Source organism: Xiphophorus couchianus, chromosome 14 (genome assembly GCF_001444195.1).
Source record: "Xiphophorus couchianus chromosome 14, X_couchianus-1.0, whole genome shotgun sequence".
NCBI lineage: Eukaryota > Metazoa > Chordata > Actinopteri > Cyprinodontiformes > Poeciliidae > Xiphophorus > Xiphophorus couchianus.
The window spans coordinates 14,696,624-14,723,946 of NC_040241.1; the positions used below are offsets into that span (position 1 = coordinate 14,696,624).

General features: G+C 38.4%; 1 protein-coding gene across 43 annotated transcripts in view; it reads left to right on the forward strand.

The window, feature by feature from the left end:
• The window catches only part of LOC114157924 (protein tyrosine phosphatase receptor type D), a 455,035-nt gene that overhangs the window by 257,034 nt on the left and 170,678 nt on the right, over positions 1–27,323 (forward strand). For 41 of the 43 annotated variants that reach the window (XM_028039112.1, XM_028039111.1, XM_028039110.1 and 38 more), the window contains one exon: positions 2,973–3,010. The exons of 1 other annotated variant lie outside the window; for it this stretch is intronic. The gene's annotated coding sequence lies outside the window, so the exon portion shown is untranslated. Of the gene's footprint in view, positions 1–2,972; positions 3,011–26,611; positions 27,038–27,323 lie in introns of those variants that run through there. One more of the 43 variants, XM_028039106.1, reaches the window with a different exon arrangement.

Here is a 27,323-nt window from a genome sequence, read left to right on the forward strand (position 1 = left end):
TTTCCAAAGGCATTAGCATGGTAATTTAAGCTTTAGTCTTAGCAGGTCTGGTGCTAGCATGGTCTTTAGGCTCACTCTGCAGCACATTTTTGTCTACTTTTAGCAATAGTGTACAGTTTCTATGTACTATTTATATTATTGTGTCAAAAATGTCCAAGGCATCATATTGCAGTTTTTTTTTTTTTACTCAAATTGAAATTCTACTGATTTCACAGTTGCAATTTGCAATGTGGAAAAACTGCTCTCTGCTACTTACATTGCAGGGGAACGCTGTTGTTGCCTTGTAATGCGACTCTTTCAGCCTGACTGCCTAATACTGCCTTGCTGTGGCTGTGCTGTGCAACAGATGGCGTTCTAAGAAGGTCATCATGTCTGTTTCAACAGTTGCTACACACCCTGGCAGCATTATTAGGGGCTATTTAGAGCATAATGTACTGTCAAGGTGTTGTCAAACAGCAGCTGAATAAATGTAGTCCTTGTTAGGAATTTACTTAACTTGCTGAAGATCCCTTTGAGAGTTTACGATCTGTTCACAGTAAAAAGCCAATTATGTGTAAATGATTCAAAAGTTTTTTAATTTTACTTGTCAAGTTCTCTATCCTTTGCTCTATTTCTGGAGGCTCTTGGTATTACACCTCGGGACACCATCAAAATTTAAAATAAGTTGATAATTATTATTTCTTTTTTTTTCTTTCTTTTTTTCCAGGGACCTTTTCATGTAACACTTTGTTTCTCACATGCTTGGAAAATCTAAGCTGAAAATGGTTTTCCCCAAATCTACAAACACTCACATAGTGTGCCTCAGAAAACAAATTGTTTGCCCTCTTTATGTTGAAAAAACCCCAACTAACTCCATAAGGTCTTGAAAGAACTAGTGTGGCTACCTTTTAGGCCGGTTATTAGCCATAAATCTACAAAAGGTGGCTGGACCTCTCTCTTATTGCACACTGATTGCTGCGGTATAACTATTAATCATTTTCTGCATTCCCCACGGGTCAAAAAACCCTCTTTAGCAGAGGGATGGATCAGACACTGCAGGACTGGCAATTATCTGAATCCAAATTCTCTGTGGTGTTCTGCTCTCTCGTTTGCTTCTTTCCAAATTATGTTTGCATTGGATTCCACTAATGGAAGATGTGACTAATGCTGGGCATCATCCAAAACTGCTATTATTATTATTATTATTATTATTATTATTGTATGTGTGTGTAGATAAGTTGTGATAAAAGTCACTTTTTGCTCAGTGTGTAACAGTCAAACCAATATTGACTTATGATGATTGCGACAAGTGTTTCTCGGTTTTTCTATTTTTGAATGTGCAACTTCCTGCACAAGTAATTTTTTTCCATTACTCAGGTTTTTCATTTTGTTATAACTGCAAACTTAAAATTATTTTCTAAGGATTTGTGTAATAGATAAAGTTGAATTGTGAAGTGAAAGGAAAAATCAGATCAGACCAAAATTTGAACTTCATGGCCATCATGCAAAATTAGTTTTGGAAAACAAACACTGTACATAAAGCCTGAACACACTTCCTGAAAGATTTTGGCAGAAGTATCATGCTGTGTTGTTGTTTTTCCTTAGAAGTGGTAAGTAGGCTGGTCAGAGTTGAGGAGAATATAGATTTTACAAATGCTTCCCAAAAATTATGGGAAACATTCCCATTACTTTTGGGAATACCTCTCTTTGGTAACTGTAACAACTGTAAAGTTGTCCGAGTTGATGGATCTTAAGTACAAAGCAAGAAGGTGGGTCAAAAAAATAATGGTAATTGCAATTCAGAAAGAAAAAAACAGGACATGGTCGCAGCATCATAGTGCCATGGAAATACTATTTTTTCACAAGTGCCGGGGAGATTGGCCTTCCTGTTCCAGCAGGATATCAAACTCCACACATACAGAGAGCAACGAGTTTCACAAAGTATTCACTTTGCAAATGAAGAGAAATCCAAACCACAATCATTGCATTTTTATTTTAGAAAGGACCCCCAAAATAGAAACATTTTTAACAATTTTCTTCCCTTCACAATTATGCACTATTCTGTGTTGGTATATCACATAAAATCCCAATTGAATCACACTGAAATTTGTGGTACAATGTGACAAAATGTGAAAAAGGTCAAAGGGTGGGAATACTTTTGCAATGTAAAATATAATTTATGTTCTTTCAAACTATCACCAAGCCCAGGCATTGCACAGCTGTGTAGCTATCAAACCAAAGCTGTTTAGTCTCAGTAACTATGATATAGCGTGCATATAAACCAGGAATAAATCCCCCCTTCAGCATTATGACATCAACTGTTCAACCACTCAGCCTCTACACTCTGCAGTCATATTTCTCTGCCAGAATCAATTCTATCAACAACAACCACTGGCAAGCTTGAATTTTATGTTGCGGTCTGAAAAAATATATACAGCAAAGTTGCATAGCATTGACATATTCTGCTCATCATTGTCACTTTTGTTTGATTTCCCTTTTCCCTTTCTTCTTACTTAGTTCTGAATTTGTTGGTGCTCAGACACCTCATGCGTGTAATGGTCATGATATTCTTCCAGTTGATCTTTAACTGTTTCAGGCAACCTTTCGGTGTGAACTTAACCAAGAAGTTCTCCTTCCTATTTCCAACTTTCTAATTTCTCCTTAATGAAATCTGCTGGAAATGTTCAACCAGTGACTTGGACGTCTGTGCCGGAGACTGAATTTTTGAAACAGACTGGAAAATTACAGAGCTTTAAGTGTCAGACACACAAGCCTGCCAAATGTAATCAGTGGGTAATAAATGTTTGCCCTTTAACACGGTAAGAGTCTGGAACAGTAGTGCATCAGTGCAAGGCAACAGATCATTGTGTCGGTCTGGGTTTGAGATTCAATCCATTATGAACCTTTTCCAATAAGTGGCATTAGTTTATAGTTTATGTTTTTTATTCTGTGCAGACCTTCATCTAATGTTTTGTGTTTTTCTCGTCTTACAGCTCATGATCTGCCGGGAAGTTTGCTTGAGTGGTGAAAGGTACGTTTTCTAATGGAAGATTTTCTACTGTTCAGCAAATGAAGTTTCCATTTCTTTATCAGTCTGATTATTGTCTTAATGCTGGTAGCAGCAAAATGGAAACGCTGAAGAAGTGAGACTGTTAGGGCCTTGAATTCTGGTCTCCCTGCTGCTTAATTAATGTGGTCTCTGAACCCAGGAGGCATTGCTTTAGAAAGGCTTTCTTTGCAGCGTCTGGCAGAATTAAACGGCGTCACCTGCGCTGTTCCTCATGCTGCAGTGGATCTTGAACCTATTGGATTGCCAGCACTCGAAGTGTGCACGAGAGCAGTGACGCAGTATTGATATTTGTGTGTTTGTTAAGTGGTTGTTGACAGTAATATCTCTAAGTACACAGTGAGGGTGTCTTCTGAATAATGCATCCCTAACTCGAAATAGATTTTGTCAGACATCTGATCTTACGCCAAGATGACTGAGTTTCTAATAAACCACAGTTGTGCCGTAACGGTGGTACTTTAATAAACTTTAAAATGCAAGGTTTTTTCTTATTAACAATATTGGAAGTTGTTATTTCTACCTAATCTCATTTGCCTGGGATTGAAATTTGACAGAACCTCCTCTTAAATTCAGAAATAGCCACAGCTTGTCGCATATCCTGTGACTGTATAGATGGTAATACAGTTGATGTACTGTATATTGTAAATGTAAACTTGTGTATATTGGCTATACGTTTTATTTGGAGGAAAATTTATATCCTTGTTTGAATTAGTGGTGTCAATCGATTAAAGATGTACTTGGATTAATCACACTCTAGCGTTGTGATTAACCACAATTAATCTCTGTACCTAACTTTGTAGACTTGAAAGGAATGTTGTTCCCCTCCTTCTACCACATTACAACCAATTAAAATGCAATCAAATGTTAGATTTTTATTTCTTTTTTTATTATTTTTTTGCAGCAAAAAGCAGATCACTTTTTTGTACATGAATAATTAAGAATTTCAATAATCATGGCACCAGAGATTTAGTAAAAAAAACAACAAAAAGAAACCTTTTTTTTTTTTTTTTACGTCAAAGTTTGGCCCTGTTGAATAAAACAATTTAAAGGTTAAATTTTCCTAACAAATTTTTGTTACTGAATCAATTATGCAATACTTAATTACATAATACAAATGCCAGCAAAGCCTTTGATTTAGGAATAAATGGCATGGATTAAAAAAAAAAAAAACACTTGAGGTTGTACTTGATTTAAAAAATATGCTGTCATTGGTTTTACATGTACTTGAATTGAACTATTCCGCCAACTCCTGCGAGAAATGCTTTGATTAAAATAAAGACTTTAATTAAAGCATTTGGAATAACATTCGAGATTGCTTCTACCACTTCAGATGTTTACAGTTTAAAGTTAATTAGCTTGCTGAGTCCAGGAAGCTACGCCACATCACAAAGTCAACTATGGACCATAAACTCTACACCAGCCGGGTATCTTAGATCGCTGCTTTAGTTTTCTTTATTTTATTTTTTCCACTCGCTGCCTTTGAGGTTGCTATCTTTACAATCCAGCTCCGAGTTTCAATGGATGACTCACCGACTTCACCACGTCCAGCTGTGAGATGTTCCACCAGCCCACACCCTCATTTTCAGAAATATATTCTCCACTTGGAGCAAACATCAGTAAAATCTCCTCTGTTATAAAAAAACATTTGCTTTTATCAAAGCGCTTTAGAAGACAATGACTTTTGAAAAAAGAAAAAAAAAAACGTTCTGATGGAGAAACATCAGTTGATGTGCTGGAGAGTTAGAGCATTGCTTCAGGCAACAACATGACAAGTAAAGTCTGTTTTTTTTTTTTTTTTTTTTCTTTTTTGGGTGATTACCATAGCAATGTTAAACTAGTGGATGTAATTGTTTCCTCTTCATCCCAGAAAATGACTTTAGGATGCAAAGTGTTGTTGCTGTACACTGAAAGCATCTTGCCAGAAACCACTTTTAACCTTTTTTGTAAACTACTAAAATAAGAAATTTAGCATAAGAAAATAAGTACAACCTATTTCAAAAGTCTTACAATCATGAGCTTCCTTATTAACATTTCTTCATCTCTAGGGTTGTTGTAGATGTAACTGCTTTTTTCCTTGTTCTAGCTGATCATGATTTGGGAACAGTTTATAGCCTTGGGACATAATTATGATAAACCTTGGACATGCCATGCACTGTTAGTCAGCATCACTTTCACTCTGTTATCCTCTTCCTGCTTAGAGCGCTTAGGAAGTCTCTGTGTCTGAGGGAGTACATCTTTCTGCAGATACTTTTACTGTGTAGATTCAGACTTTGCGCCAGAACCGCAGGCGATCACATAGTTTAGGGACAGCAACCGCCCCAAAACACCTAATACTTAACACTCTGAATATTTAATCCACCTCAAACCACCTCAAAGAAATGCTTATAACTGCATAGTTTAAAAGTTAAAACACCAACTACACCTTAAGAGTCATTGATATGCTCTGTGGAAACTGTCTTAGCACAATCACAGCAGCTAAAATGTAATTATATTGTCATTAGAAATATCTTATCTTGTTTGTAATTTTAATTTGATACATAGAGTTGTTGCACTGCACTGACACCAAGCTTCAAACGGCTGGAAAAAACAAGAACAGTATGAGTAACTGTAATTACCCTTACACTTCAACACTAGTAACCAGTCCATGACTTTATGCTAAAGTAAAATATATTTAAGCTATTTGAAGGCTGCCCAACCCTGCTTGCAGCTTTAATTATAATTGTTTTACGTCTACGCTAGTTTCATTCAAAATGACGGGAAGGCACACTGTCTGTTTCATGGATTTGAAAGCCAAACACCTTCAATTTTCAGTTGGAAAATAATTGGTCTTTTTTTTTTTTTTTTTTAAAGAGGAACTTTTGCAAGAAATTGCATTAAGCAACTTTCTGTATTGTTGTTGTTCAGCTTGTGTCTTTGCAAGGCAGGTTTGCAGAGGGTTTTCTCCACCTATAGGCAGAACATGTGAGGGCAGATGAAAGCAGCTTTGAGGATGTTGCTCACGACTGGGAGGAACAGCTCTTCCTCCACCACCTTTCTCTTTCTGATCTCCATTTCCCCTCCTTTCTTCATCCCTGTTTTTTTTTTTTCTAACCTCTCCTATTCCACTGCCACTCTACCTCGCTATCTCCTCTTGCCTGCCTCTCCCCTCCCTCTGTTGTTTGCCTATCCAATTTTCCCTGCACATCCAGCCCACTCCTTCTCCTCAGCCACTGCTGTCTCCATGCCGGTTCTCATCTCAAACTGCTCTGCTCCCTGTACTTACACACACATACAGTATACATGTACATATATATAATATATATTTATTTTCTCTTTTTTCCCATTAATTCTCAAGTTCTTATTCCCTTGCATCAGTGAAGCACTATTGATTAGAAATGTATTAAAGTTCGGGATTATACGGGCATGAATCATCATCTGAGACTAGCTTATTATTTATACTCGTAGCAAATTTTGTTCTACAGTATTCACTTCACGCTTTGCGTAATTTGTGCAGGGCTGTTGCTTTGAATCTGCGCTTGTTTAAAGATGTAAATTTATACATGTTAAGCACAGGGTTCAGGTGTGAGCCCAGAGCCCTTTCAGGGAAAAATCCCCTTCAGTCACAGCACATGGCACACATGCGAGTGACAAGATTTGTGCTTCTGTGACTCCATCACAAATGATTAATGTTACAAAGTACAGGAAGGCAAAAAGAAAGTGGAAGAAACTAAACTAGGAACTTGGAAAGTAGAGATATTTACAGCTCTGCTTATAAGAAATACAGCACAAGAAAGACTGGATAAAGGTTATGTTGCTCTTGTACAGTATTTCCCTCTAGACCTACTTATTCTTGGCAAACTGTACTTATATGACATTGTCCAATGTACAGTGAGTTGGAGGTTTAAAGGTAAAGTTCTCCCAGTGACAGTAACTACTGTATAGTCACTACCTCCAAATGGCACAACAGGCTCAGCCGATAGAGATTAACATTGAAATAACAGAGCTTGTGTACGAACAAGAAGTCTCACTTCAAACAGTAAACAGCGTAGATGTGAGTCCTTGTCTTCTACATTTTTTGCTCAAAACATGTAGACTCTTCATTTAGTGAAGAGAATTTTGATACTTAGTAATATCACTCACGTAAAAGTAGCAAGTGTGGTAAAACTACCCCAAGAAGTGCATTTATTCCAAAATGTCATGACGGAAAATTCATACCAAGACGGTTATTATTTTTCGTCCGGTATTTTGACTTAAAGTATTTAGTGGAAACGGCTGCCAAATGTGTTGTACAGAATTTTCTGAAGACCTTTTCCCTTTTCATTATTACGCTGCAAGCATCTAAACAAATTATAGGAAAAAAGTCTCTGTCTTCCTCCTTCCCCTTTCTGTTGGTTGTCAGCATGTGCTATTGATTTTTAAATCTGAAACACACCGAGGTGCTTCTTAGATCTTAGATACTAAGGGAGTGGATCTCCCTCCAAACTAAGCTTAAAAACTAACATTGGTCTTTTGTGCAGTTGCCAAATAAAGAATGTATAAACGCTTGATGTAGCCAGACCATGAATAGACTCTACAAAAATTTTAAAAAAAGAAACAAAAGGGTTTATAGTATTTGTTTGTTTGTTTTTTAAGTAACTAATTAATTTAATGATAAAAAAAACTATCATGCCATCAGATTTTGCCTGTTTCATACAAACTATAAAACATTGTTTATTTCAATATGTAAAACAGATTTTAAAATGCCTAGGTAATTTTCAGGTGATCATACTGTCTAGAAAAATTTGAGTAATTCATGCTTTTATTTATTTTAGCCTGGGATGTTATTAATGCTTTGATCACGTCACGTCATTTTGAACAGTGGCAAAAGCCTATTAGACTCTCTTCCAAATGGAAAAGACAAGAGAATGTCATTTTCGTAAGGCAGACTCATATTGATTCACGTAAGTGTGAGTAATGGCTCCAGATAATAAACAATAATAATGCCAGTTAATGACTACTTGCCTAAATTTGCCCATATCTACAGTCACAATTGGATTTATGATAAGTAAGGTCAGACAAGGTTCCAGATTATTCTCACCACCACACAGTGAGATTGTGAGAAAAATCTCAAAGATTTCTTCAATAGGAAGAAATGTTTTATCTTGTTATTTCAAAGTCCATATAACAGCAATTTATTTAGTTACCCTCACTTAAGACGTGACAACAAATGTGAAAGGTTGTTTAAACTAGACCTTAATATGAACTAATGCTCAATAAAAGTGTGTGTCATCCACAAGTTCAAAATTGTGACTATGAAACAAACTAATATAAGATTGTTGTTTTTGTTTTTGCTTTTTATTGAACCACAAGGTTAAATATTTAATTTTCCTTAACCCTATACACAATGTCAGCTGACTAGTCCCTCCCCCCATCTCTTAAGGAAATCTAGTGAATGTCTGCATCCAGATGTGCATGCACAACACAACAAGCAAAGATTGTCAGTTTTCATAGGTCATGCATGTTGAGGAAGAAACGCATGCATTTGTATCAATAACAAGTTCAGACCCAGTTCTTCAGGGAAAAAAACCTTCATGACGTTGTAAAGTAGTGTAACATCTTGATGTCACCACAATGATCCACATTTGGTTCTAGCTTCTCCTTCTTAAGTGGACTGACAATGTTGCTGCCATTCTTGAAAAGACCTCATATGAACACAACGAAGCACAGCTCTGAACACAATATTTCCGTAAGTTTCTTCTTTATCTTTATCCCATTTCACCCCACGATAGAGTTTATAACCTTCCCTGTTTTTTTATGCCTGCTGATATCTCTACAGTTTTCTTCCTGAATGTAATTCACTGTTTGCTATTCAGAAAATCTGGGCAGCTTGTTTGCCATTGATTTTATTCGCAGGGATTCTATATTTTACTCTGTGCATATCAGAGCAATTGTTTCCAAGTGCTCACATGAATCAATGCTTCCTTGGGTCCCGCTCTGCAGACTGCACACAGCTCAATACCTCCAATTTATGTTTTAATTACAATGATCCAGTTGCTAGCTGCTTGACCCAACTTTTACAATCAGCCCCAGCAATCCCACCAGCATGGATTGGATTTTAGGTAGTATTTTAGAATCTGAACATGTAGTAATTGTTCATCTTGGCCATGCTTGTGATAATGACCATGGGGGGGGTGATTTCAGATTAGCTGACTTTGACATATATTTGAGGCAAATTGAGGCGAGTCGCCCTGACTTGCAGTGACACTTTAAACAAATACAAGGCAAAATGTGGTACATTTGATCATTTGTTCCCATTTTTTGTGAACAAAAAAAACAGCTCTTTGATTTCTTTACAATATTTTTTTCCAAATTGGAGTCGGTTCCCTCTCCCTGTTTGTTCTTTTTCTGCTTCTAATTGGCAAAAGCAGTATATCATTTGATCACTTGCCATTAGGACTGATTACTTCACTCCGTGTACCATATAAGTGGCTTCTGGCAATCTTAAAAGCCATAAATTCTATTGAGTCCAGTAATTAAGAGTGGATCAATGGCGGCAGTTGCTTTCACTGTTTCCCAGGAGTGTACACTTATATGTCTTAATTTCACTGCAGCCCCTTGATATCAAGACACAGTGCAAAAATACAAAAAGAAAAATATTTCCATAAAATAGCATTGTTTATGCAGCACTCTGCATAACTGCTAGCATCACCTGGTATAATGTGTAAAAAAAACAAAAAAAACCCATCTTAAAATAAATAACTCTTTCAAATGATTGGGTGGCATAGTAGAAGAGTGAATGCTCATACACAAAGGCTAATAACTGGAGCTCTTTTTCTTTTCTCACTCTGCAAATTTCCCTTCTGATTAGTGAGCTAAAAGGCCAGAAATGCCACAATTTTATTTTTTGACAAAAGGGTTGTTGCCAAATTTATTAGCGCCTCTGATGATACCTTTAAAATAAATAAAACATTTTGTAATTTAATTTATTTTACTCCACAAAATCCTGGTTTCCTGGGGTATAAATGCAACTGGGATACAAAGTGTTGAGCCCATCGGTGTTTTGCTCAGTAAATGTATTTCTAATGGCACTGTTGAAATGTTGGTAGTAGCCTTAGAAATACCCGCATGCAAAAAAATCCAAACACACTAGTTCAAACCTTGTTATGTTTAATAAAGAAAGGAAGATACAAAAAACACACATAAATAACCAAGAAACCAGTTGCAATAGAAAGCAGTTCTCACCTCTGTGAAGATTATTATCAGTGGCTCACACCTAACTGTAAAATGGTTTCTCATTATAACAAGTTGATGTACAAGACAAATAAAATTGGATTAAAATACCTCTCAATACCTTCACAGTTTCACTGTTGCAAAATGATATCACTAGTTCCAGAGACATTTCTGAATGTTTTAGTGAGCATTGTTGAGGCCATATTTTGAAGCCTATAGCTCATAATTTTACCACTAACCTTTCCTGGCTAGATGCTCCTGGCAAGATTTCTGACAGAGGAGTCAAAGAATTGCAAGAGAAGTTGCCCAACAGCCTTGAACTCCCTACAGTGAGTTTTAGAAATACCTGAAATTAGCAGGTACAGTTTTTCCTTGTAAGCAATAAGTGCTATGCATGGTCATCGTTGAAGGAAATTTAAAGTTTGCTGCAGAAGGTGTTTTGATAAGAACTGTCGCTATCACCCTAACAAACATTAACAGTAGAGTTTGGAGGTGGGAGCATCATGGAGAGGTGCAGATAGTCGCAGACGTTTTGTAATTATAGGAAAAATTACATGGAGAAATGAGCCGAGCCCACTTGAATTCAACTAAAAACTTTGAACTGAAGATAACATCCATCCATCCATTTTCTGTACACCCTTGTCCCTACTGGGGTCCTGGTGATTCCAGCGAACGTTTTGGGCAAGAGGCGGGGTACACCCTGGACAGGTCGCCAGTCTGTCGCAGGGCAACACAGAAACAGACAGAACACACAACTATGAACACACACACTCACACCTAAGGAGAATTTAGAGAGACCAATTAACCTGACAGTCATGTTTTTGGACTGTGGGAGGAAGCCGGAGTACCCGGAGAGAACCCACGCATGCACAGGGAGAGCATGGAAGGCAGCAGTTCTACTAACTGTGCCACTGTGCAGCCCTTGAAGAAAACAATGAACAGAAAAACTAGTTTCTACATTCAGGATACAGGAAATGGCAACTCAGGCTTTTCTAATAAGTATTTGATTGTTGCTAATTTCCTGAGTTATTCCAGTTTCACTTGGATTATTGCTGACATGCGGTGTCAATTTTATGCAAATCGATCTATTAGAAATGAAAATTTTGAATTTATTTTTTAAGACCTCTTTAGTGGAGACGCTGATAACCATTTAGGCTGCTGTGAAATCAGTCTAAAAAATTCCTTTCACCAAGTTAGATCATCAGGGGCTCCAGTCTTCTACTTTATTCCTAATTCAAGACTGGTGTTTTATCATTTGCAGATGCCCCACCAGTAGCTCCTATTAGAAAACAAATGGGGGGGGGGAAAGGGAACTCGTGGCATGTGGCTGTCAGGTCTCTTCAGTTGATAGCTGTGTCTTTGACAGAAAGGAATTCTTCCCCGCTGTGTGAAAACAACAGCTGGTGAAGACAACATGATGCGGCGGGGCCATGGATGAGTGAGCCATCAAACCCCAGTCTCTGACAGCGTTTTGGCAAGCCGTGTTACATGAGAGTCTGTTTCACCCTGCTCAACTTTTATGGTGTATCAATCAATAATGATTGCACCATGTTCTGATGTGGATGGCAGAATCATCCGCCCTGTGTGGTAACGTAGAGCAATGAAATAATACACAGAAATGTGTATGAATAAAATTAATCACTAACTGGGAAAGGTTATTTTAGATAGCATTGGTAGCAACCAGAAGAAAAAAACAACAACTTTGTATTCCAAGTTGTGGCAACTTTAAGAATTAATGCTGTAAAGTGTTCATATTAATTTTCTCTGCATTTTTCACTTTACAACCAATGAAATGCAATGCGTTTTATTGGAATAATTTTCAAAGTGCATCAAGATAAAGCAGTGCATTATTGTACTGCTTTGTAAAATCGCATCCTATTTATGTTTTAAAAAATGAAAGTGCCAAGAGACAAGTCAATATGTTGTTAAAGCCCCGTTTTGCTGCAGGTACAACTGCAAGTAATTCTGAATATGTCTCTCATATAGAAATCAGTATAGACTGAATTTTTCATGTTTTGCAAAGGATTATGAACTAAATTTAGATCTACAATTTGATTTGGACATCAAACCAGAGAAACATGCTTTGATATAAACCAATCGGCTGTAGCTCTGGCTGTATATCTATGCCTTGTATTGTACACAATGGAGAAAGTGACATAAACTTGAAAAATTAAAAGTGATATCATTTACTAAAAATAAAACGTATAATTTATTTGGCAGAGATGTGGGATGCCAGAGAGGTGTTTTCTTGGTATGTTTTAGAGCGTGCTTACTTTTCTGCTCTAGCATTCATGTCTCTACTAAAGAAAAGCATTCCCACAGCATGAGGCTGCCACCATCATACTTTACCAAGGAGCTGCTGTGTTTTATAAAACTGATAACGTCTGTACAAAGACCAAAAAAAAAATCATTTTTGGCCTCATCAGACAGGGCATCTTCTTTCACATTTTTGCTCCACCAACATTGTTTGTTGGTGAAAAACTTTAAACATGATTTCTATGGATTTCTATGGATTCTATGGATTTCCTTCAATGATTTTTTGTTGTTCTCGCAACTCGTTCATATTGACCAAGTTTGTTGACTTCATGACTAGCAGCTGTCCCTTCAACGTATTGTCTTGCCTCAGTCTTGGGTCCATGCAGCCTCTCCAAAGTTACTTAGGTGATATTACGTTGGTCTCGTTCATAAAATGCAAATAAATGACTCCTAAGTTATAAGTAAAAAATTAGAAAAAGTTCACTTTCTTTTGGAAGACTCAATACGAGGCAAGTCTGTTGCATTTGAAGAACATTTCAGAAAAGCTAATCAATTACAAGCTGCTATTGACCCATGGAAGTAAATAAAAGAATAACCACCTAACAAATCAATCTCCCCCTAGCTAAACAGCATATTTGACCAAATACGCCATTCACAAGCTTTCAAAGCAAACTGCATTATCAAAGCTTAACAATCTTATCTTGAACCCCATCAGAGCCTAATTCCAGTCCAAACCAAGCACCTATTCTCTTCCCCTTATCCCCCGTGAAAAGCCTAGTGATTAGAAGTGGACTTTAAGTCGACTATTGCCAAACCACCAACCCACGACTATACACCCATTCCCACCGGGACCTTGTTGAATCCTCAAAGCCCAGGCTACTTTATCAGCGTGAGGGGATCAGGCAATCTCTCTGCCTCCCTCTTCAAACGCGCAGCTCGGTGTGTTCCGCAGCTTTTGGTGTAATCTCTTTGGCTGTCGACAGATCTAGCAAGGGGTCAGCCGTGATAACAGGATCGCTCAGGTGAAGATAGTGAAAGGGACAGAAGCTAGAAATGAGAAATATGGGCAGAGAGAAAAATGAGCGCCATTCGTTTAGTCAACTGAATGCTGCAGCAGAGCGGGGCGAATAGCAGGCATCGAAAAGAATACGCTACTTTAATTCACAAATGAAGACGTAACAAAAAGTATTATTTTACGCATTCAAATATAATAAGTGCTATCTCATGAATTTTGACATAAAGATGGAAACTCCTTTGATCTGGTCTAAAATTAGTAACTCAGGTTTTCCCAGCACTGGAAATAATTCTAAGTAATAAGTATCACATTCTGAAATAAACAAAAAAAAAATATTGAAGCTTATCACAATATTCAACTTTTTAAAGATGTGCTTGTTTATGTCAGATTCTAAAATCTTATAGTCATGACTAACGATATTCAAACACTTTTGACATTGTAACAAATTTCATTATGATTTGTTACTTGACTTTGAATAAGGGCTTTATTTTCCAAATTAAATTCTTTCTCTGAACCAATTTAGTCTTTTTACAATTTAGAAAGGAGTCAGTCGACTATATAGTGAATATTCTTGAAGTACAAGTACAGGTGCAGGATGGACAAACAAGAAAATGATCTCATACCCAACAGAGTGATCAGTGAAAAAAATAATCATTTTCTGGGGAAAAATGGAACGGCATGTGGTAAAATGGCGACATCTGAAAGAAATGCAATTTTCTCCAGCCTTTTGAGGTGGAAATAATAACAATAATAATAAAAAAAAAATCCAATATTTGGATACAAAGTGAGTCCCATTTGACAAGGTTGGATGGCTTGCAAGCATAGGTTTCCTCCCCCAGCCCTGTCAGGGATGTTGTGACCTGTATCTCCCTTTTGTTGCAATCCGTTGCGGCCTGACTTGGCATCCTATTTAAACTGCTATCACCCAAAACGGAGTAGAAGAGCAGCACTAGACATAAATAGTGGAAAAAAATGGAAAGGCGAAAGGTCACATAAAACTGAGGAGCTCTGGTATCAATTTTTACGCTTCCAGCTCAACATCAAGCAGGGAAATCAGAGGCCATTACTCACATTCTGTCACACATGTTAACATATGCACAAATATGTTTGCCACGCAAACTGACAACTCAACATTAACAGACTTCTTTATGTTTTTTTTTTTTTTTTTTGACTCCGTCGTCCCCATGCACACATGCTGAGAAGCAGCATGGTAGGCAGTGACACAAAGCTAATGCCTTGTCACACAGGCTGTCAGCAGATTAGCCAGTGGATTACACCCAAGCCATTAGATGTGCACAGAGCGAAAGGCCACAAACATGGCAGAGAGAGTGAGAGCGTGCAGCAGAGGAAGGGAGCGAGGCTGCGAGAGCAGAAGGCATCAGAATAGCTAATTTTTGAATGAGATCAGAAGACTAAGCGGTGAAAAGAGTAAAACTCGTCTGTAGGGCGAGATGTGTCGATTAGAAATAGGACGAGGAAATTTACTGGTTGCCAGGCAATCAAGTAGACAGAAGAGAAAGGCAATAACAAGGGTAAACAAAGAGAAAGAGAATCGGTGTATTAGACCAGAAGCGGCAAGAGGACGAGTTGAGTCTTGATTGAAAGAAACCCGAGCAATTGAGGTGAAGAGACAGATTATAGTAAAAAAAAAAACTCAAAACCAGAAAGATCCATAAAAACAGCAAACAAAATGAACTCATTTTATTTTATTCAGTTGTTCATTGTAAGCTTTGAACTCGAGACAAATGACACAGGGATTAAATGTTTCTGAGTTCACACACTGAATTCCACACAGAGGTCTGTTTGATTTAAATGCAACCGTACAGAATATAATGTTAAATAGTCCTAGACATATTAATAAAACATGTTGAATATTTACAAACAAACAAAATTTTTACCTCCACAAAATCTTCAGACGTCTTGCAGAGGAGGAGCTGCTTTTAAAACTATTCTTTCAAATAGGTTTATTTAGTGTCTCTGTTCATAGTCATGCTGGGAGAATTAGGACACCCCATGTCTTTCCTAACATTAGGACATGTCGATATGTAACATCAACTTTAACAGTGCAGGGGACCCTTAGTGTTCGCAGGAGTTGGGGACCATCATCGTTTTTGTGTTTCATTGTTTTTACTCTGCTGGAACTCTATTCCGTCCAGCAACTGCTGTCACTTATTCTCATTATTTCTCTTGTTAGGTTTCAGTTTCTAAAACTGTAGGTTATATAATAAAGGAAAACTAAATGTTCCGGTTTGCCATCCTGATACACGGGTTGGTTTTTCCCTGTCAGCTGAAGTGGTCCCTCTGCCCTCAGCACCACCACTACTAACAGCCCCATCACAAAGCACTTTGCAGATGTAACAACATAATCGTCTGTTGGATTTGTCGTTAGGGGCCTAATTTTGAGCTGGTGTTTGCACAAGATTGGAACGGGAGATGTCGAGTTCAGGTGGGCTAATGTGAAACTCCAATCTTCATGCAGAATGAAAGTCGTACTGATGTTTGCCGAGTGCCGTGCGGTGTGCTGAGCTCCCACACACACGTGTATAAACTGCTGCTGTAGTCTCTAGTCCCTGGCTGTACTTTTAGAAATGTCTTTGTATGTTCTATGCTCAAGTTTTAAACCCCCAGCATGTCTTTACTACTCACAGTCAATGAGCCTTACCTGTAGTTTTTTACTGTGGGCTTTGTGCTCCTTGTTTGCCGAGTTCTTGTGCCTGACAGTAGAGTATGCAAAGTGCACTTTAAATGCAGAAGGAAGGGATTGTAAAGACTTTCTGTAAAACTTTACAGTTTAGGTTTCGACCAGTTTAAGTATTTCCAAATGTATACTAGAAATAAAAATGCAGTCAGGACTCTTTAAAACCAAGAAAATCTCTGAAACAGCATCCAAAAACCTGGCTGCTTGGAAGAGCAGGAGGTTCACTAGAACCTTTTGCACAGCGTTGAGTGAGAAAACAAATGATTAGATTTAGTGTATTAGTACTTATATTTGACAAGAATGTCTATAAAAATCCTTACTGCTTCTCTCATTAATGCTGTTAATTTACTTACCAACTGTAGAACATTAAATTTCCCTACAACATTATCCCTCAACAGTCTAGTGTAGCTTGGTCTTCATGATGCTGTTTGCTCATCACCAACAAACCTCTGAAAGTATGGCAATACATTTTAATGTATTAAAATGTATTGAATGGCAAAAGAAGAAGATAAGTTGAAATGATAGGAGGCAAATGACAAAAGACATTAGAAATCCCATAAATTTTCCAGTGTTATTTCTATATTCATTTTTGAGCCTTTCAACACTCACTCAACACCATCCTATCCACATCCACCTTATGTGGGAGCCATTCCACTTTTTAAACTCTGTCTCACTTAAAACTGGGCCCAAATGCAAGGGGCTGCTTTGGATTAGGCAGAGAAAAGAGGAAAAAAAAAAAACAAATTTCCTTTGGAATTTTATGAGCATTTAATTTGAAACAATTAAGATATTACAGCTGTGTGGATTCGCTGCAGAGAGTGACAGCTGGGAGCAATCCCATAAACCCCTGAGCCATGAACGAGGCACCTTGCTACTACTATTTTTTTTTAGGGCTTTTCCTACTCTTCCTCCTCCTCTCCTTTATCTCCTGACGTTTATTTAATCGAAGCAGTTCAAGAAAGGCTCTGCCGTCTGAGGCGAATGTGCTGAAATCTTGCCACTATCGTCCATTACTTTAGCAGCTCATAAACGCACCGGTTGGCTGATGATAGAAGTCCTAATTTCTCAAGACTAAACGGAGGAAGTGAGCGCAGAGGATGTTTACCTTCTGGATAGCCCCCCCCACCGCAGCATTTATTGCATTACTGGATTTCTAGCAGCGGCTGCATGACTCATGTTTTGGAAATAACTAAATGGGCGTAAGGCTAACTACAGGGGGCAGCAAATAGTAAGCAAAAGATGTCATGAAAGCGGTGTTTCCCAACAACAATTCTGCACATATGAGAATAAATCACTTTCTTCACAGCACAAAATATTAATGACTGCCATCTCCTACACTGAAGTAACTCTGCTACCCTCTAACTTTGAATCTTAGCTCACTTTGTCACCCATCAATTCAGCTCCTCCTCCTCTCTTCCACGCTGGCACAGAGGGGCGCCGGAGGTGTGAAATTGATGAAGGTGTGCTTGTGAAAATGCCAGCAGGGGATCACTGGTCAGAACGGTAGAGACTTGTGTGTGTGTGTGTGTGTATGTGTATTTCAGGATGGAGGGGGCTTGTGACAGGTAGGAGTGGCAAACACCTCTTTTCATGAACACTGAACTGTAAAATCGAGGACCCAGCGCAAACAATGGTCGTGATCAATCGGCTGCGGTGAGAGGCTTCTCGTAAATGCCTGGTGTCCAAACGCGCTGAAAAAGAGACAGGGGGCAGGAGGAAGACGAGAGAGGAAGGGAGACAGAGCGAAACATAGAGATGTGTGCAGAAATGAAGTATGAAACGTAGTTGTTCTTTTAAATGGCAGCAAAACTATGCAGGGTTTAAATCTCTGTAGCAGGTAATTAGTGATTCCTGATGACTATCTACCCTTCCAACTATTACTTTTTGATATGGAGCTTGTTTTTTCAGTTTGTTTAATTGGTTTCTATGGGTTTATGTGGGTTTTATTGGTTGCCACTGACACAAGTGCAGCAAGTTCAACAAAGCTGGTCTTTCTTTGTGAAGGAATTTTGAATTTTGAATTCTGCTTAAAATATCATGCACTATGAAAGTGTTGTTTTTTTTTTAACTCTACATTTTCTGTTGCACTTTCACTCAGAAGTACGGTCGCAATATTTGAAGTTAAAAGTGTGTTTTTGGAAATTTCAGTGTACTTTGTGGTATTTTTAATAACTCACAAGGTTTCATTTCAGGAGCTAACAGAGCTGCTACTAGAAACAAATTAGTGTTAGGAACCGTTCAAAACAGAATCAAATCAGAGGCAGATACTCACAAATATTTGTTTCAAGGAATTTACCATGAGGGTTACTTTTCAAGGTCTACTAGGACTATTTTTAAGAACTAGCACTTACCAGGTTAACTACCTGGGTTAATTTACAGGAATCGACAGGATTTCTTTGGATTTTCCAAGCTATGGATAAATAGATCCATATATATATTTTACATACACCTTTTGAAAACAGTTCAATATCTTCTGAAAGGCAATTAAATGCATGCTAATCTGCAAAAAAAACATAGTTGGTGGCTTGTCAGAACTATTTAATCAATCATCTTGTATCATTGTCTAAAATCTTTGTTGTAGTATTAAACAAATAGATAATTAACTAGCATAGATTTGTTGGCAGCACATTCTTTGTGTTGCTCGATTATGTTTTTCCTTAAAAAAATAATAAAATAAATCAAAAAACATAACATAATAAATGTTTGTTAATAACACAATAAAACATAACACAGACATATAATCGGCTTGTGTTGAGCCCAGAGCCAGGCTCGACTCTTCTGCCTCCTCAGCTGCTTCCTCTATTTAATAATAGACATGTTTATATTTATTTTTTACAACTTCACTAATCAATATAAACCCAATTCTATGTCATTGTTATTATGTTCTTCAGGAGTTCTTCTGCAGTGATCAGATTGTTCAGACGGGAGAGGCTACCATAGGGATTTTCATACATCCTCACAACAAGCACGCAGAGAGGCTGCTCATTGTGTTTAGACGATTTGCGTTTGAATGGAAACAGCCAGTAATATACCTCAAAAAGCAGAGCAATCAGTGCATCAGCACAGTATCCATGGTGACAAGTGTTTGGCCCTTATTCCCTTCTTAATAGGTAGCACTCTCCACCGCTGCAAAAGTGACTTCATGCTGATTGAATAGTGGCGAGGGGCAAATGTGTCTGGATCGGTTTGTGGAAAGGCCTTTCTCATCCACTCTGATCTGTTGACTTTCACTCTGCGAACCGACTGCGCCACCGATGCGTCAGAAATGCAAGCTTGAATTGTTTAGGTGGACAGATGTCCTGAGCCAGGTTCTGCAGAGCAACTCTGTCAGGCTAGAGTTGACTCAATCTGTCTAAACCTTCTCCCCCTCATTGCCTTTATCTCTCTCTTTGTCTCCACGCGCGCCGCGGCTGCTCATCGCCATCCCAGTTGATCTCTTAATGGACCTAATTGCTTTTCAGCTCATTGCACCCCTTTGGCTAGCACTAAACTAAATCAAACCAAAAGTCCTCCACACAAGCCTCGTCTCAAATTGGATTCTGCTTGACACCACAGTGAGGTGATACTGAACACTTCATGACTCAGAAAGTTGCAGGAAAGATGAGCAAGCACTTGGCTAATGTCATGCAATGTGTGACAGGCAAAACTTTTCAGGTCAGGGGTTCACTGTTCACCTGCATGCGAAAGCCTATGACCATATTCTACACCGTACATGGCCTTCACTGCAGAAGCCACGACTCCACTCATGGTGACATGCTAAATTATGAATTCTCATCTCACAAGAATAAACAAGTACTTGCCAAATTTGGTGACATGTGAAGCATTTTTGAAAGCTCATCAAAGCCAATCAAACTCAAAACACAGGCTGCCAGTGAGCTAATGAAGCCGTCAGCACCATCATTTAGACACAATAAATGATCAGTGGTTCCTCAGGTTTTAATTTGCCTCGTCTAAACAGTTCAGTGTTACATCGTGTTTTAAAGATTTTATGTTTTCTGTGTCTCTTGCATCTTTGTGTTAGGAAGGTCCCAGCTGAGAAATACCAGAGGTACACGGAGTATCCCAGTCAAAGTGTGATGCCTGTTGGTGGAGCTGTATCAAATCTGACTATATAACATTTGTTTGCAGTGCTCAGCCTTAAAGTTATGACTGCCCTGAATAAAGAACTGATGATACATCAAACTCAATGCCAGACAATACGGGATGTTAGTTTCAGAGGAAGAAGACTAGATTAGATCAGATCAGGGGTCTGCAACTCTGGAGCTGTAAGTGCCTCTGTGGACCTTCCATTATAACTCTTAATTACTTTGGCTAAAACATATATAGAACAAACTAATCTTTCTAATTTTAGATAAATATAAATAAATAAATATAAATAAAGTTTCTATCTATTTATCTGTCTGTCTGTCTGTGTTAGGGGATAGGGTTAGACCCTGAAGTTCAAATTGGATTTATAAAATGTCTGCTCAATGTAGAATCCATACAATTCAGGTTTGATTAGTGTAAATGTGGCATTCCAAGCTCTTTAAAACAGTGGTCTGGCTCTTTAGTAACACAGATGCCTGTTAGCCAGTGACTATTTTGACAGGGCTTAAAAAGCATTTATCTTCTCTGTCCCTCTTAATGTTTCCTTTTCTATTGTTTCCTTCTGAACTTGCTAAAGTAAAGTGTCCCCACAGCATGATGGTGTCACCACTGTTGAAATGTTTGAAAGTTGTTTCCAGGTTCATCGTTTCTCTTCAGAGAAATAAGATTAGCCTCTGCCTTAAAAATCTTCACAATTTCATCCTGACTTGTCTGTTCTATTCTCCAACAAACCTCCAAAGACCTTCACAGAACAGCTGGATTTATACTCAGGAGGAATTGCACACAGTACTCTCAAGTCAATTGGCGGCACTGATTTTATTTAGGGGTGCCAAAGTAACAGAGGCTGAATATTGCTGTGTGATACATTATTCTGAAAACTTTGAAAACTTGCATTTTCCTTCTGCTTCGCAATTAAAACTATTTAGTTTTCCTCTGTCACATACAATCCCAATAAAATACACTGAGGTTTGGGGTTGTAACATTAAAACATAAATATTTTTATGTTAAGACATACAAGGCACTCCAAATACACACTGTAAGGTATAATCTTCTTCTTTTGGAGTCAAGACTACTTTAATAATACCTGATTAATTGCAGCAAGTTTGTTCTTGTACAAGTTTAGGAAATTCTCCAGTGGAGTCATTGGGAAGGATAAGAGGGGTTAACCTAATACTCTGTCTTCCAAAAGGATTTGAGCATGTTTGCTTTGGGGGGGTGTTTGAAATGAATATGACGTCTTCAGGTATGTGGGTCAGTAAGTGATACATACATACATGCACAGTTACTGGATGCGTTAAGTAATTGTGTAAGGCTTAGTCTGACTTCTGACCAGTACTTCTTGTCAGTCTTGAACACAGTTATAACAATCAGTGTAACACAAGTAAAAGCCCATTTTGTCTGCAGTTTGAGGCGGTGAAGGCTTCCAGTTCTGGCTCACTCTTAATTGCTCATGAGAGTATGACTGCATGTTTAGCTATCAGTCACAATGGACAGATTCCAAGAAAAGTGGAAGTATTGGATATCTCAGTGAAGCACTAGCATTGGGTGTTGGCCTATATTTTTTGTGCCTTCAAGATATATCTAAGATCACCTTGACATTTGTTGCGCTTAACTCCCCCCTTTTTCCTTCCCTTGACTGCTTGGGCAACGGCCATAAACAAGTCAATCTCCATCCGTCTCAACACGTTGGATTAGATTTATCCTCTTAAGATAGATTGTTATCCCAAGGAGCATGAGTCTCGCTTGATGGGGGAAATTAATTTTACGATGACTGGTTTACTTGATCAGGGTTGGGGAGGGGAGGTAATGGGCTATAAATACAGCAACTATGAGGTGTTGGGAGCTGAAAGCAACAATTCCTGTTTTTTTTTATTCAGATAAGTTGCCCCTCTTTTTATTACATACGGCATTGTCTTTGGGTCACAGAGTTGAGAGTAATGACTTGACTGACAGTCATTTGTAACGTGCCAGGAACTTGTCAAGGGTGAGAAGGCGTGCACCCCAGGCCTTTGGAAGATTGACAGTGAAACATATTGTATTTTTCTCTTCTGTCAGTTTGAAATAAAAAGTGGCGTTGTCCATTTTGATCCAGAATTACAAAAGGACTGCATTGTTACGTCTGCAGTTCAACTTGTGGAGAAAGAAAGAAGGGAAAACTCTACATAGTAGCAGTCCTCACTCAGACCCATAAGGCAGTTGTTGGTTTGAGAAAGCGACCTCCAGTCTATTGAGCAACAAAATCCAGTCTGAGCCTGTGATAACCTTTACTGTAGATTCAGCTGACTAGCATTACAGAGTACCTCTTTAAGCAGACTAAACGTGAAGCACTTTGCTTAAAGCTATGAAGATTATTCACAGGAGCCAAGCTTTCTTTTAATCTCATAAAGTGCTTTTGATTACAGTTTCTTTGAGTTTTCTGATGGTCTTTCAAAGTTTTTCTCTGGCTGCTTTTCATACCAGATATCTACCCATTTTCAAACTTTATTCATGAACCTGTGATGTATAAGTTATTCACACATGGTAGTTCTGTTTCAACACATACTACTAAGCGTAGTAGTAAAACAATTTTTAAAAATGATCTTTCTGACCTTTGCTCCAATGGAAAAAAACAGAAATGAGTATTTTAGCAATAGAAAGGTGATTTCCAAAGATCCTTTAGCTGAAAACCACAGGAAGAAATGACCAGTTATGCAAATGTTGGAGGGTTTTTCTTTTCTTTTGGAAGGAAACTTATGCTTTAACATTTTAATAGGACACAAGACATAGAAACGAATCAAAATTTACACTTCATTCTGATTTTGGTAAAAAGCAAATTTTTTAAGTGTTAATAATACTGCCTGACCTCATTACTCAAAATTACATTTAAATAATCTGTCAGCCAATTACCTTCATTGTTTCTTTCTCTCTTTTGAAAAAATAATAACGTGAGCTGGGAAAAAAAGAGAAATTAACATAGTTTCAAAGAAGTGTGAAAATATTGCACTAATTAGCTCTATGAAGTCAGTATAACCTCCAAAGACTGGATGTGTGGGCAGGTACACAGTGCATCAAAAGATTTGCCTACATTATTCATCCAAAGCAAATGCATATTGATAACCTTTGGCATCAGTTGCTACATTTGAATCATATTTACATAGTGATTGTCAGTCAGGGATACACTTTGCATGACCTCCATGTGTGTTTAAATGTAAACACGCAGAACAACGAATGGAAAAACACTCCTCCCTTACATTATACCAGCCTAGTATCAGTGTCCTACAGCTTATTAAACACTCCATCCTTCTGTCCCTTCCTCCCTTCATCCATCCACCCATCCATCCATTTATCCATATGTCCATTTATCCAGGAGAGAAACCAAGATACTCTTCCATTCAAATGCATCTTTAGCTCATTCCTGCACATACCAGAGAGTTTCCTGGCCAGAAGGAAACTCTCCCTCTTCCTACTGTCCCTCAAGTTAATTTTTGGGTCTCCTGATAAGACCCTATCGTCTTATCGTCTTTTGGTGATAAGAATGCCTATTGCATTTAGCTCTGAAGTTAGCCACGGCAGGCAGGAACCTTAAACTCTTTACCAACGCTAGCATAAAATAAAATCAAGGCCAGCTCTGCGGAAGGCTGTTGTGAACTTACTCTCTCCCACTTCTGTTTTTCTCTCCTACAGATAAAGGGCAATAGTTCACAAAACAGTAATTCCATTAAGTATCTTCATTGTCCATTGTCTCAAAACCAAACATTTCTCCTGAACTTGTGGAGACTATCAAGTTCTACCCTCAGGAAATGGAGCTTGTGTAATTTGCAGTCATAAATCCCTATCAGAGTTACCCAGTCAGATACCTGACATAACTTACTCTGTGTAAGAAAAAAGATCTGCTGTTTCAGAAGTCTCTCAAAGTTCCTCTTTCTGTGAGATTCTAGATCTTTGTGTCTTCGGGGCTGGGTTGTTCGTCAAGGGGTTTGAGCTGCTGCCATAAAAACACAATTGGTCATAGGAATCTGTCTCCCAGGGCCATTGTTGTTATTTTTCCCCACTAACACATCAGAGAGACCATGCTTTTCCCTGTGTTATCAAGAGCTCCATCATCCCAAGTGTTGCTCAACATTATGTCTGTTTAGTGTTCATGACATGTATAAATCCCATCTTCAGGACATTGCATAAAATGTTTACCCATTACAAACCGAAATATGAGTTTACGGCTGAACAGGCTGACCTTGGAGTACACAACGCAGGACGGGTTCCCAAAATCTAAAAGCAATGCTATTGATGGAAAAAGTAAAACGGTAGATGAAATGCCTCCTGAACAGACAAGCACGCACATTTACGCTCAGCCTGACAACATAATCAATACCCTGTCCCTGCAGGGGTTTTCAATGTGCCTGTCGCTTTTACTGATGGGTTTATGGTGACCTTAATGTAGGAGATGGCGTTTTTAATGGAGTGACACCCATCTGACCACTGGAAGTCTGTTTACCAGCTTCCTCTGCATGAGGGATTTCTGAAAAAAAACTGTGAACATCTAGCTGATAGATAAATGCATTGCAGGTGCTTTCTTCCTGTGTTTATCATTGTTGCCTGAAATTGTAAAGGTTTGATGCTTTAATGTGTAAAATCTGAATAGTCAGTCTCTATTTACATATTTCTCTGAATTATCACAGTCTAAAGATCCTCAGAGGATACTGGTGAATCCTGAATGAACTAGAAAACTACCCAGGCTGTCAACTAAAGTAAAAACAGACAAACATAAATACAATAAATACAGGAGGAGGCATCCTAGGACCAGCTTCCTTATCAGGAAGGTCTTCAATTCCTTCTCTCACCATAGAAGTTTTGTATTGCTACCTTAGAGTCAGAAATGCCTTCAAGGGCATCATCTGCACTCTAAAAGATTTCATTCTTCTTATAGTCTGTCTGGAAGCTTTGACAAACTTCTGGTGTTTCTGCTTGGAACATTGTTTCATTATCTATCCTTACTCTGAACTTGTCCACAGACCTGACCTGTCTGCTGTGCTCCTTGCTCGTCATGATTTGTTCACGAATGTTCCAATAACAAAAACATCTGAGGCCTTCACAGAACAACTGGATTCATACTAAGATTAAAACACAGAAAGAGCCTCTGGGGATTGACCTTGTAGCCAGTCATTTAGGTCACCACTTGCTGGAGGGTAGCTGGTACAAACCCTATACGTCTGGTTTAAAAACCATATATATATGTTTTTTTTGTAACCATTTTTAGTGATAACTGGCATCTCTTCTACAAACTATGCCTTTTAAAAAAGGAAATGCACAGTGAAGGTAAATTTTCATCAGATACTCAAATTATTCACATTACTTACACATGGAACTCATGCTGTCCTCTTTGTCTGGAACACTTTTGTCTATTTGTCCACACATAGAGACCATGAGAGTATATGTTGCCATGCTAGGGAATTGGACAAAGATTTAAACATGTCTAAACATCAAATACAACAAAAAAATATTGTGTATGGTTTTGACACAAATCCTAATACAGTATTTATTTGGATGTTATACTGCGATATATGAAACAACGAAAAAGGCAGTCCATCATTAAATTATTGCTGAAAGCTGTCCTATGTGGTTAACCCTAAAGTCAGTCATCAGGGTGTTGTCCAATATGTTTAGGGTGGTGTGTGCAGTCTTAAGAAATTGAGGGGACACCAAACCAATATGTTGCAAGGGACACCCAAATGTCTCCAACATTTCATTTTCTGTTCATTTTTTTGACTGAAACTATAACAACCGGCCTATATTTACAAATGAAAACTGCACCAAAACTACATAAAACATGAATGAAAATTATTATAAAAACAAGTACAGAATTTGAGAATGTTATTTATTTTTATTTATTTTTTTGTTACCCCAAACACTCTTTCGGGTAATGAGAGCTGAAAACAATTGCATGCCGCACTGTTCATATTTGTCATAGTTGAAGTTTGTGGTTGCCGCGCGATAGAAACGTAAAGCAGTTGAAGGGGTGTGAATACTTTTCAAGACCCCTTCGGTCTGACAATTAGGAGGTCAGACCTGCATAAACACGGAGACACGGAAAGCGCGCGCGCACTCCCACTTGGCCGCCTCCTCATTTCCGTCCAAATCTAATCATGTACAAGTGCGCATTCCTGCATAGGAATCCTCGGGGTGCTTGCTGTTGGTGGTGTGGTGTATCGCGCGGACCGGGACCTCGCGGACTTACGTCACCCCCAGCCCGTCAAACAGTCAAACACACACGCGCACGTTACAGGCGGACCGAGCGCGGCTCGTGTTCGGAACAGAGAGAGAGAGAGAGAGAGAGAGAGAGAAGGAGGGAGAGAGGCTGAAGGAGGCAGGCAGTCGCACCGCGGCTCTCCAAACACAACCACAGTCTCGCCACGTCCAACACAATGAAGACCCGATGAGCGACACCCTCCAGCAGAGGGAATAAACCAGACGTGATTTCCAGCGCTTTGGTCGCGGACGACTCCAGTGGGAAAAGAGACGGAAAAACGTGGAAAAACAGCAAGAAGAAAAACCTGACAGCGGATTCTTTCTCTCTCTTTTTTTTTTTTAAACCCCCACCTTTAATTATTCTCTGTGTGGTTTTTTTTTTTTGTTTGTTTGTTTGTTTTTACCCGACTCGCGTTGCTGGATGTAAAACAAAAAGAAGAAAAGAACTCTCTAAAGAAAAGCCAAGAAAAACATTCATAAAAAGAGCGGAGAACAAGTTTGAAAGTGACCGCAAAATGGTGCTAAGGTAAGGGGACTGTGTGAGTGCTGCAGTGATTTCAGGTGTGTTGACAGTGCTTTAATCTGTCCATCAGGCTTGCACATGCTGTTTTAGTGATCTTTTCTGTCTCCAGTTTATTAGAAACCACTTATTTCCTCTTTTAACCACTGTTTCTATATAAATGCGCCCGTTTTTCTATTCACGAGTCATTTTTTATCCCATTTCATATTGGCACGCAACTATTCATCTTTGCATAATGTCATCAAAAATATCTGAAATAGACAAGGGGACGTGTTATTTTTAAAGCTGTCAT